The sequence below is a fragment of the Pagrus major genome, chromosome 6 (assembly GCF_040436345.1).
Source record: "Pagrus major chromosome 6, Pma_NU_1.0".
Classification (NCBI taxonomy): Eukaryota; Metazoa; Chordata; class Actinopteri; order Spariformes; family Sparidae; genus Pagrus; species Pagrus major.
In genome coordinates, this window is record NC_133220.1 from 10,121,741 (window position 1) to 10,134,578 (window position 12,838).

Below are 12,838 nucleotides of genomic sequence, written 5' to 3' on the forward strand. Positions count from 1 at the left end.
TCATGTTTGACATTTTGGTCATGTTCGCCGTAAACCTTCAGCAAAGTGTTGTCACATCATACAGTGGAATACATTTCTCACAACAGTAATTCATTTAACCGTAAACTGATAGATGATGTTGTCCCGGCTTCACATCAGATCGGACATCGCCTCTGTGTTCCTTCTCCATGTGGCAGTTACAGCGAATTGTGTCTCTCAATTCTGAAGATATATTGAAAAACATAAGCAGCATTAAAGTCAGCTAACCTACACATACAACCAACACGCTGAGATAGAAAGATAATCTGCACGACGGTAATGTCACAGAGGTAGAATGAGTAATTCTGCCTGTAGAATCCCTCCTGTCTCTATCACCACAGGTTTCCTTTATTTCAAATCGTGGGCTGAGGGAAGAAACATAAAGTACAAAGCAGTGCGGGCGGTCTGCGCCTCCTGCTGTGATTTCAATGCATCATAATTTCCTCCACGTAGCCTTGACTCTAAACACATCATGTCCATAGAGCTGTGGTTCCCTCCTCCCAGACAGCAGCAGCCTCCGCCTCCCTGTCCCTTTATGTCCACTTCACCTCCCCGTACTCCAGCCACTAATGCCCTGCTGCTGTTTGGCTCCTTGCGCCTGACGCCCTTTGCCGCCCCCTCTGTCTCTGTCCCTCCCTCTGTCTTTATCTCAAGGTTCATTTCTCTGTCAAGTTGCTCAGACTGTGTCAGTCCTGAATGTCTCAAGCTGTCACAGTTTGTCACGGTTGATGTGCAATGTCAGAAATAATTACTCGAGACATAAAATGAATAGCGGCGTGTTCTCGGGGCCGCGTTGTGCTCTCTCTCTGTCCGCGTCTCCGCCTCCAGTGCAGGGGGTCATTAAGGTACAACGGGGCTGTGAATAAAGAAGCCAGTAAAAATAGTTTGTTTTACTTAAATATATATGAAATAAGGATTTGTGGATTTATGGTTTCTTGGCTTTGTTGATGGAAATTGAATATTATATTCATAATTATGTTTCCATAAGTGTATAATCACCTAAAAGTAAGAATTTCAGAATGACAGTTTTATATCTATGGTAGCCCAGAACGGACAAACCAAACACTGGCGCTCGTGTCTCTTCTATTTGTCATGTTGGAAGGAGAGGGTGAGGAATATACAGACGTCACGATGTTCTGATAAAGTCAAAATCGATGTTTAAATGTTTTTATCTCACATGTTTTACTCTACATCTCCCCTGTGCAGTATCAGGCCCAATAATGGCAAGAAAGTCGTTTTGTAGGTGTTCTTAATGGTATTTTAAGAGTCTGTAACTTCCTAGAGAACGATAACAATTGTTGATGACTCATCCTGCACCCTGGGGCTTATACACATTTTTCATACAATAAATGTTTATGAGACCAGACCTCATGGATTACTGTACAAAAACACAAATTCATAACTTGTGCAGAAAAACAACTTCATAACATTCAGCGCTATTGACTACGGCAAAAGCCAATCAATATCTGCAACACTTGATTGTTTTTTTTTATAAAATATGATTAATTTAGCATTTTGGGAAATTCACTTATTTAACTCAATTCAATTTAACTTTATTTACCACACAGGTAACTAACAAAATGTGTTGTCCCTTTATGCTACTCGTAAAAAAACAAACAAAAGCTGTATAAATGAATGAATAAATAATCAAGCAGTGAAAAATAAGTGCGGAGGATGATTAGGGGTCTCGCAGCCTCCTCACAGAGGAAAGAAGCTGCTCAGTGCTGCTGTGGCAGAAGTATCTGCTGCTGCTGCACCACATCTACCAGACAGCAGCAGGGTGAGAAGCATCTGTCTCAGGTGGGTGTTCACTATTAGCATCCTTTTGAGCTCTACGCAGGTACCTCATCTCTCCGATATCACTAAGATCGATAGATGAGGATGTTTTGATTCCACTCTCGTGTTTGTAAGATAAATATGAAGCTAGAGTTAGCTTAGCTTAGCACAAAGACTAGAAACTGAGGGAAAAACGGCTAGCCTTCCTCTGGCCACAGTCTGAAAAAAGTCACACTGGACACAGCCAGACTAGCTCTTTCCCCATGTTTCCACTCTTTATGCTAAGCTAAGCTAACTGTCTCCTGGTTGAGAGTGTCAGTTTCCCAAAATGTATACCCTTCATTGTTTTTAGGATGTATTTCTCTTCTCTGTGATTAGCACATGAAAATGTCCACGTCCTTGTTAATATTCAGGCACCGTCAGCGCTTCTTATCATGTTATTATGTATATTGCTGTTTGATTAATCTGTCCTCTCTCTCTGGGGAAATTCCACATACAGTACAAGCCCTCTGGGATTCTCTTGCTTTAATTCACTACCTTTCATTTTGAGTCATTTTTGTTTGCTGGCTTGTGGTAACAGCAGTCTGGCATGTGTAGATTCATGTCAAGGGAGAGAGAGGATGACATCCAAAGTGTAGCTGCGTCTCGACTGAAGCCACTCGAGCATGGGCTGTACGACCCTGAGGGATCGAGGACCTCGACTTCATTTGCATCACAAAGTCTTCATCGCGCACAGTGATTGCAATTTGCTATCAGGAAGGGGGGATTGTGCTGTTGATAGATGCACGCTGCTTATGAAGATACAAACTCAGCCGAGAGCATGTGCGGTGCCCTCGATCCTGCCCTCCACCCTTCCTCGACTGCTGCTAAAACAAACACTGCCTCCTGTACATGCTGTTATCAAGTTCAACAGTGTGTGCGTGTGTGTGTGGTCTGACTATGCGCAGCTTGAGAAAAATGATGACTCAAAAATGAACTTGCAGATTTTTCAATTATAAAACTGTAGGACATTAACCGCAGCTGACATTTGCACCCAGAGCTGTCTGTTTGATGTTATTTAGTTATTTATTTAGTTATTCATTCTTTTATTTTGGTTTTATGCAATTCTTATATTAAAGGGTAATTCTGGGGTGGTTTTCAGAACTTGGGTCATAGTTTTGGCCATTCTCATCAGTAAAAGTAGCATTGTGTGTTTGATCAAAGCAACTTTATGAAACTTTTTGATTATTTTCACAAAAAAATCAGCTAAAATCTGTGCTAAGATCACAGGAGTGACACAGAAAAGGACTTGATCTCCTTTTGCAATCAACAAATCCTCCAGAAAGCGACAAGTATTTCAGCTTCTTCTTGTTCTTGCTGGTGAATTTTCTCTGTTACCATCAGGGTGCCGATATGTTTAACCTGCTTGTAAAACGAACCGCTGCTCGAACTCTTTTATTCCCTCTGCGATTCGTCTTTTAAATTCACTGTAGATGTTTTTACGGTCTCCTTGGCATATTTTATTTTATTTTATTGTATTTTATTTTTTATTCTTTATGTTTTTTATTCATTTCTCATCTATATTTGTGTCTACATGTTACTGTATGTTTGAGTGTGTGTGCAAGGCAAGCTGTTCAAAAAAAACCAAAACACTGACTTGCAGTAAGGAGAATGGTGGTGGTACGCATGGCACTCACTATAGCTGTGTGCACACAGTTTTGCTGTGTATTAACAACCCGGTCATCAGGATAAAATCTTGGCACTTTTCTGCAAACCACTGAGATGTTCAGTGGTGGTGGAGTGACAGTGACAGCAGTTACAGAGAGTGTGTCGCCAAGCGTGACACCAGTGGGTATTTTTAATGGCGACCTTGGGACAATTTCCAGCCATGTTTGCGGTGACAAAAACAGGTACTTTATGGTATTTATTTTCCTAATCAAGTGTTTTTTGTGCCTAAACCTAACCTGTCACAACATGAAATGTAACTTTGCCGTGGTTTCCAGAAACGTACGTTGCCAACATTTATTCTGGTGATTGCGTTCAAATTGAAGGATTGCAGACATTTTGGATGCGCACACTTTTAACTGTGAATAAAGTGGTTGACACGGCCTGTCTAAACCTGTCGGATCATCTATAACCTTTAGTTAACATGGAAGACACATTGAGATCAAAATCAGCCAAGACGGGCTCGAAATAGCAGCATCAAGGACACGACAAGACGACAACATCAAATCAAATCAAATCACAATAGCAGCCGTCAGTATACATGTATAAATATACACTTCATAATACAGTGACAAGGCGTGCGTGAAGCTGGCGGTGATCTCTTCCATTATTCTGCATTTAAAGATACAAGCATCTCAAGTGTAAGTTTGGCCTGCGGGTCATTCCAGCACCAAACACCATGGTGGAACGGGCTCGATTTACTGGCTTTCAATCCGACAGAAGGCACTTTGAAACAAAGTTTGTGCAACCTGCGATTATAACTTGAGACAGAAAAACTTCTGTGTTAGGTAAGTTGTATATATGAGGATAATCTTGTGTATTAACATATACCGGTGTTGTAGTCTACACAAAGTGATGGATGACCGTCCCACCATGCTGTACAAGGTACAGTGATGGGCCTGAGAGCTAGAATAAGTCAGTGATACATGGGGTTATAGATATAGATCATGTGTTATATATATTCTTTATGCATCTCCCTCTGCGGTAGTGAGGTGCCTGTGTAACCTACAATGTTGTCTTATGCACTGGCTAAAGCTAGAGATCACAATTATTCTTAACTGTAGTGTGCTTTTCTAGTTTTTCTTGAAGAACCAATAGAAGTACTCTAGATGTAGACGTTCACACTTCACACTCGCACAGCTGCACATATTCAAATGTCAACCCTGACATTTCAGTGTCATTTCAAGGAGCTTTAGAGTTCCCAATGTGGGAGAGTTTCCATGGAAATTGCCAGCATTTACATAGTGCTTTTATCCAAAGTGCTTTACTTTGCCCTTCATTCACCTATTCACACACCAGCACCGATGGCAGCAAGCTACCGTGAAAGGCACCCACCCGATCTTCAGGAGCAATCCGTGGTTCGGTGTCACACCCAAGGGCACTTTGACGTGCGGACAGGATGAGTCAGGGACTGAACCCTCAACCTGTTCATCCTTAAAATATACAATTACATCCTCCCAGTATGCCACTCCAACAGGAATACATCATACGAATACTTAATGCTATTTTCAAAAAGATAATTTAAACTCGAATTAATATTTGTCGAAAAAATATTGCTTGCCGCTTTTCCCAAGTGGAGAATAATCTTCTTCATCGCAATCTCCTTTCTTGTACGGTCCTCCTGAGGGTTTAAAGTTCTGGCTTCAGCAGAGTAATCATGAAGATTAAAAAGAAAAAAATTCAAAGAGACACACGTTTGTTCTTTTTTCATAATAAATTATGTTTCAACTTACAATGACATTCACTGGAAAGTAGGTGCAAACTGAATGACTGGTATTTGATAACGGTAAATTATGCAGTCAGTCCGAGCTGGATTGAATACAAATTGCTGTCGCTGATGATTCTGTCACCAACATTTCCGTCATCATTAATAAGATCCGGTGCTGTTTTTACTTTACCTTGATGTCACCTCTATCTATCTACAGTATTTAAGTGTTTTACCAATGAGTTCTTGGGCTGTAACACCTTGACCTGACATCTTCCCGGCCATCTACAATCAGCTCAGAGTCACAGAGTTTAAAAAATCCTCCGGGTCACATTGTTGGTGGCAGAGTGCCAGAGAGAAGACAAGCGCCTGAGGCAGGGAGAGCAGAGCAGACAGGCGGGCATCAAGACTCGGAGATGGCATAATGACCAGGGGCATCGGGATAATGAACACTCCACAGGAGGAACAATAACAATAACAACAGGAGGGCGCAACTCCACGACTCCAAGGAAGAGGGAAGAGGACACCTACTGTACATATGACCTTTTGTCCTTTATCTAGTATCGTCATGTGTTTGTGATTAATCTAAGACTATAACACACTCTTTGCTTCGCTTCCTCTGTTGTTGCATTAATAGGCAGTCAACCGTAAAGTCCCATTTAGAAAAACACGATTCACACGAAGGAAGGGCTGTCCTCTACGTCCTCATCTAGTCGTTCTGTCAGTGGGACAGCTCACTCAACCAGAACATTATCCACCAATAACACCATTTATTAAACCGATAACATCCAAAACTACACAGCATCTTATTTCTCTCTATGCAGATGATGTCTCACTTATGCTTTATTTCTGTCCACTGTTGTTATCCTCAAACAATTTAGTCATCAAATTTAAGAGTTTGATGTTGTTTCCTAAACTGCTCTCGGTGTCCTTATCAGACAGAACGATGAAGATGTTGTATGAAGATAGATAGAAAATAGCCATGCAGTGAAAAACAAAGGCATTAAACAAAGATAGGTCAAAATAAACATAGAACAATTAGTATGTATATGCCTAAATATATATAAAACACAACAATAAACAACATAAAATGCCTACAAGTCTTTATGTAAATGGTGCAACAGAATAAACATCGAGTGGTTATTGTAATAGATTAGTTTATATACATGTGGTTGGTATATCTAGAGGGTTAATTTGCAAAAACACACGTCTGTATTTATTTTTCAAAATATTTTTTTTTTATGCTTTCCAGGGAATAATCAGTCAAACTGGTGTTCGGTTGTTGTGATACAATATCTAATAACAAACGTCCCATTTTCATAAATCATGTTTTTGTGCATGTGTGTGTGTGTTGTGTACTCAAGGGAATATCAATCATCGTGTTTGTATAACTATTGTTTGTTTTAGGTTTGTTTGTATCTGTTTTTGCAAATGTTTGCAAATGTTCATATGCATGTATTTACACAGTACATGATGGCTGATGAGTACACATTAAAGCACAGTGTGTAAATTGTTTTATTATTGGGTTATGCACAGTTGAGCAAAATCAAGGGGTACTCCAGTGATTCAGGTGGTCAAAACTGAAGCAGCTCCAAAAACACTGTAACCTACGATTCCCATAATGCAACTTGAGGGCATCTTTTGCCAGCCCATCCATGCTCATATTCTTCAATCTCCCCATCTCTGTTGGGTAACACCGGCTTTCTGTTACAGATTTTGGGGTCTAAAGCTGAATCCAATAGTTGTCTGCGTTAGTTTTTGTCAAAGCCCTCTAGAGCTAAGAGGACATTAGACAACAGTGTAATGAAGTTGTACTTAAACTGATGTTAATGTGTAGAACCAGTATAGTTTAATTTATAGTGTGTACGAATGTATTATAGTATGTAAGTCAGTACATGATATCTGACGACTCCCTCCAGTTGTGCTCTTACACAGTCCGCTCAGTCCAACAGATGGCAGCAAACTAGCTCATTTCCTTCAAGTGAATCGTTGAACACACTTCTAGTTATTTTCCTGAGTTATTTCTGTTGCCAAGATCAGAGACACTTGAATCTCTGTGCAAAGTTCTTTACTTCAGCTTTCAAAAATTGTCTCTGAAAGTATATATCTTGTGTAGCTTGTGTGTATGCGTACAGTATATTGTTGAGAAGTATACACAAACAGTTCTGTGTAAATTATTTCTAGGACTGACCCGTCCTACAATCCCAAATTGTTTTTGACGAGTTGGGAATGAGACTCAGAAATCAACTTTTCTTACAAATAGGTCCTTCAACACATCAGAAAATAAATTTGTATGTAATTATTTATATAATGTTTAATTTATTGAATCTTTAAATTATATAGTAGCTTTCTTGAGGGCTGAAAATATTTAGTAAACACAACACATACAGTCACTATTTCAGATTAGGGAGTTGTATATATGTTTCAAAAACGACTTGGTGATAGTTCTTACTGTGAAATAAAAGGTTTCGTTCCCTCCGGTGTGTTAACTCGTCATGTAAATATCTCCTCTACACTTTCATGGACTTCTGGGAGAATTGATGATGCTGTTACAGGTGAGGGAAACAATCTGCGAAATGGACTGCGGTGACTCAAGAGAAGGAAATGTGCACACTCAGTCAGAGGAGGCAGAGCCAAGAGCCAGCAAAGCATCGCAGCTTAGAGCTGGACCATTAATGCAATTTCTAAATCCTCCTCATAATGTGTAGCAGCTCAAAACCTGCGTATGGAAGAGAATGATCATTAATCTGCTAAGTATTACGGCTTTGGACTTCTTAAATAGTGCAAAACATGTCCTGATAGGAAAGTTAAAGAGCTGAAACATTCAGCACAGTTATTATTTCAAGTGTTTTCCCTTCAGTTGTTTTATTTTGCTCATTATTTTCAGCAAAATGAAGGTGACAGTCCTTTTATTGTATCATTTGATCGATTGATCAGTTGATTAACTTGGTTTTCAGTGCACAAATATAGACGGTACACAACAAAACATGTCCCAAATTCATTCTACATACTTATTCGCAACGGGTTTTAAGTATGTAGTGTGTTCACACCCCGAGAGTGACAAAACAAATGCATATTAAAACAGTCCATTCTGAATGGGCTGTTAATGACTGCTGTTCTCCCACAATGCAATGCACAAAGGAAACGAAGGAAGGGCTCAAAGATGAAAATAACTCAAATGAATTGTGGATGATGGCGAAGCAGCTTCGGACAGATCTGGTAAAAGGCAACGACAAAAAGATAAAACTAAGAAAGACATCTCGCTCTCCGTTTGTGAGGTTTAACTCACAGTGACGACCCCAGTCACAGTTTGATGGACTATAATATATAATGTGTTAGTAGACAGCGCAGATAACCCAAAGACCTTGTTGTGAGCAGTTTCATGCAGGAGCTATTTTCTCGCTTTCGAACTGCAACCAGCGGTCATGTCAATGTTTCTGTTTGGTGGTTTAAGCACCACAGCAGGCAGCTATCCAGTCCCATTATACTGAAGAGAGGGCAGACATCTGTGAGGCTGACATCTGCAAAACTCACACCAAAACAAACTAGATGGATGAATAGCACCACAGGTAAGAGAACAAAATATGTGTTTTTGATTTTGGTATGTTATTGTATTATTGTATTATTATTAGTATGTCGATACCATTTTGCTTTACTTTGTACTTCCACTCAGCTACATTTTGGAGGGGAAAATATAACTTTTTACTCCAATACATTTAACTGATAGCTTTAAATACTAGTAGCTGCATAAAAGTACTGCATTTTTAAATAAATCTATTTTATCGGCAAAACACTGATTTTGATAATCATAAAAATGCTGAATATCAGTGCAATAATGAGCCAGGTCGATAATCAATCAGCTCTTAGTATACAGTATATACACACTGTACATGTAAAAATGACTTTGTTATACTTTTAATACTTATTGTATTATAATACGTATCGGCAGAATCATACACACACTTTCACTTTTACCAAAGTGATATTTCAGAACAATATCTTAACTTTTACTCAAGTGTGACTTCTGGATACTTTTCACAACACTGTTTGTAACACAAGCGATCGTTTAGAAACGTATTTGCTGCTTGACTGCAAATTCACTACAGAAGCAACAGGCATGATAAATCATTATCTAGCAGGTGTTGTAACAGCATGAAACCCTGGAAAACAGAAAATCTCCCGTACAAGACGTCTGCCTGGAAATGAGATAATTATATTTCGGAGAATCGTTGTGTTCTCCAGGATTTTTGCAGGTTTTATGTCATGTGGAGAATTTTCACCTCATTGACGTTAGAGACGTTTCTGACAAAGCATTAGTGAACAGAACGTTTGAAAGATTAAGCTTCGTCTGATATGCGCGACCTACTTCCTGTCTGGGGTCTGCCTCCGAAACAGGAAAGGAGAGAGAATGCTTTGATGCACGAATAATCTGTTAATCGGTCGTACTGCTGTTACTGATACTGTTTGTCAAAACTTTATCTCACCTGTCACACCTCCTCTCTTTTTGTCCATCTTCCTCCCTCACCCTGACATTAATTTCTCGAGGGAAAGTTTTCTGGGAACGCTTCCACTCGTTAGCATCAACCTGTTTGATGTTCGTTCTCCTGTGAAGCAACCGGTCTATTAGTATTGGCTGCTGCAGCAGTTTCCCCAGAGCAAACAGGGGTCACAGGTCCAGCTCGAAGCCAACCAGACAGAAAGTGGTTCCTGTTCACTTTTCTAAGCTTTGCTGATGATGTCCACAGCCAAGTTTCTGTACACTTTAGAGCAACACCACCCACCCATGAAGGCTGCTGTCTCTGCTGATACACAGTTGGGATCACAGCGAGGTTAGATAGTCATCACCCACCACCCTGAGCGTCTGTTGTATCTTTATCTGACTGCAGGGTTACAATCCTGCTAGATCGACTTTTTAGTCAACACCAGTTCTTCCTAACATACATCTCACCTCATCAATATTCATCTATTGATTTAATCTCTGTCTCATTTTCAGCACTGGTTAAATCTTCATCATTTGCAGAGCTGCGAGTTCGTGGAGCTGCGAGTCTGCAGCCTGTGGACACTGTCGGCCTATAACAGAAAGTTTATGTATAAAATATCAGCTGCGGCTGCTTGATATTGATCTGCAGCCCTCTTACATAATCCACATCTGAGATGTTTCAAAGCTTAACGGTGCAGTATGTAAGAATTAGCCACATGAATTCATACTCCAAACAAATGTGGCAGAATATCACCAGAGTAATCTCTAACTGCGGATAACTGTGGCTGCCTTTAGCTAGTTAGCTCAATTAGTAATGCAGCTAGCGGTCCTATTACCTTACTCTGCCCAGGGGAGTGTTGGTGTTTTGGACCACAGGCAGCAAAGAGAGGGTTTTCAGGCCTAGAGCAGGGGGGATCGAGCGCTGGATGGCTGGTGGGGAGCGGCGCTGCAATGTGCACCTGAACTGGAGCCGGGTCGGGAACGAACACTGCCTCAGAGATGGACAGAGGCCAGTTGGACAACAGGGAGCACCTGGGATGGACGTTTTTCTGGAGTAGGTCCAACATGCACCCAACCCGCCTCCAAGCAGGCTGCAGTGATGTAAATGACAGCAGTGCTCTCCAATTCTGTATTTTTCTGTTCATCGTGTTAGTTTACGGCTGTTTTCAGAAGTCGTGTTAGGTTACCCAACATTTCCTGATTTTGCTGCTTCATAATAAAAGCTCTAAATAACTTAATAACTGAGGCCTTTTATTGTGAAGATTTATTGGAAAATGAGACGAGTTTGCCACCGTGTTGCCGGTTATTTTTCGATGGTACTGCAGGGAAGAGGAGCATTTAACGGCATATGTAGCTTGGGGGAAGAAAAATAAACTGTTTTTAAAGAGCATCACAATTTCATACTGTTTTCCTTTGGTCATGTTTGCAGGACTCTTCTAAGTGGCCACGTTTCAAGCTGCTCTGGGGACATTATTCCGCTCTGTGGGTGGATTGTTTGTTCAGTTATGGAAAAACATTCACAGCATAAATATTTCTGAGTTGTATTATTACCGTATTAATCCTGTAAATATCACCTTTCTGAGTTTGTATATCCTTTCCAAAACTGCACAGTGCACCTTCAAGGATTATTTTCTCAGCTTTATAACAACTCCTACCTGGAGTGAGCTCATCAGTGGAAGTGACAATAATATTTCAAGGAGTCTGGATAGATTCCCAGACATCGGCTTCCATCAAAGCGAGGATATGTTTTATAGCGCGTAAGCATAGGATTAAGGAACAAGGAGGACAATCAAACGCGGAGGCTCCGGTGGTCACAACAATTACACATGCATGAATCCGAGATAATCCGTGGAAATTGTGAAAATGTGCTTTTTAATAGGGGTCGGCTAACCTTGTGTACAGTACAGCATGTCTCCTCCTCCTCTGAGGATCCTCATCCCCTCCCCCTCGCTGAAATCAATAACGGCAGGACATGAAGCAACGTCACAGTCATATCTAACTACGAACATGCCTTTGAACCAGATGAACCCATCCATCAAGGAGGAGGAGGGGTTACATGTTTAATATCAGGGGAAGGAGAGATGGAACCTGCGTCCATCTTGACGCTGTAGAGGGCGTCTCTGCGTTTGTTCCACCCTGGAGGTCCAGGCCGTCTCACTATCTGTCGAAGCTACAAACACTCATGTAACAGGGCATGATCAAACATATTCAAATGCTTGCATTTGCCTGGGCCTCTCCTGTATCTCATTAGTCAGAATATTGCTCTCAGCGACCTTCTGGATTGTTTAAAATTCACAGAAACAGACCAGGACTTCAAAATGTGTTTTGCTTGTTTGCGCTCTGCTGTTATAGTGCTTTTTTTTTTTGCAAACGCTTTAAACCTTAAAGGTCATGGATGATGGGTGATCATTACTCTAATGTTTGCAGGTGTTAAGGCTGCAACTCCGCAGAGAGAGAGAGAGAGCATCAGATCAGTGTAAAAATAAAAGATTGCGGTGCTGGGATTTAACAGACGTCTATGAAAAGGCACACAAGTGAGGTGATCCTCCTGCCCTTTAAAGACAGCTGGAGGACACGAGTGAAGTGAAGCATGTCTCGAGCAACGATAGGCCTAATCTCATCCATCTGGAGGTCATCCACGGAGGTCAAAGTGAACTCAATTTTTTCCTCGCTGTGGGGTCAAACTAAGAATAAGCATGCACCTACAGTCTTCTGTAAAGATGTGGTTAAATAAGCTTAACACAAAACATTGACTTCACCCGTTCAAAGACCTCGCTGGTAAAGCATTAAACCAGTCATCCAGTGTCAGAACTGTTGTGTAATAGGTTGAGAGGTCTTCTATTTCTTTTTAGCATTTGAGAGAAACTGTCGATTCGGTTGTTCTTTGAAGCCTTGCTGGCAAAATACTTGGAGGCACTGAAAAAATCAATAAAATTAAAATCAATTCCTGGTTTCACTCACTTATCATTTCTTACGGTCACATTTTAACTTTTAATTTGACCTTTTCTCTCATACCGGTTTATGTTGAGTTCAGTCGCAGCGAGGGGGTGTTTGAATATTTGTGTATAATGCCGTTCTGACTTATTTTATTTTTCTGCAATGTTAATATTAAGTTGGCTCGAAAAATCTCCGACTAGTGCATTTTTTAATAGTTG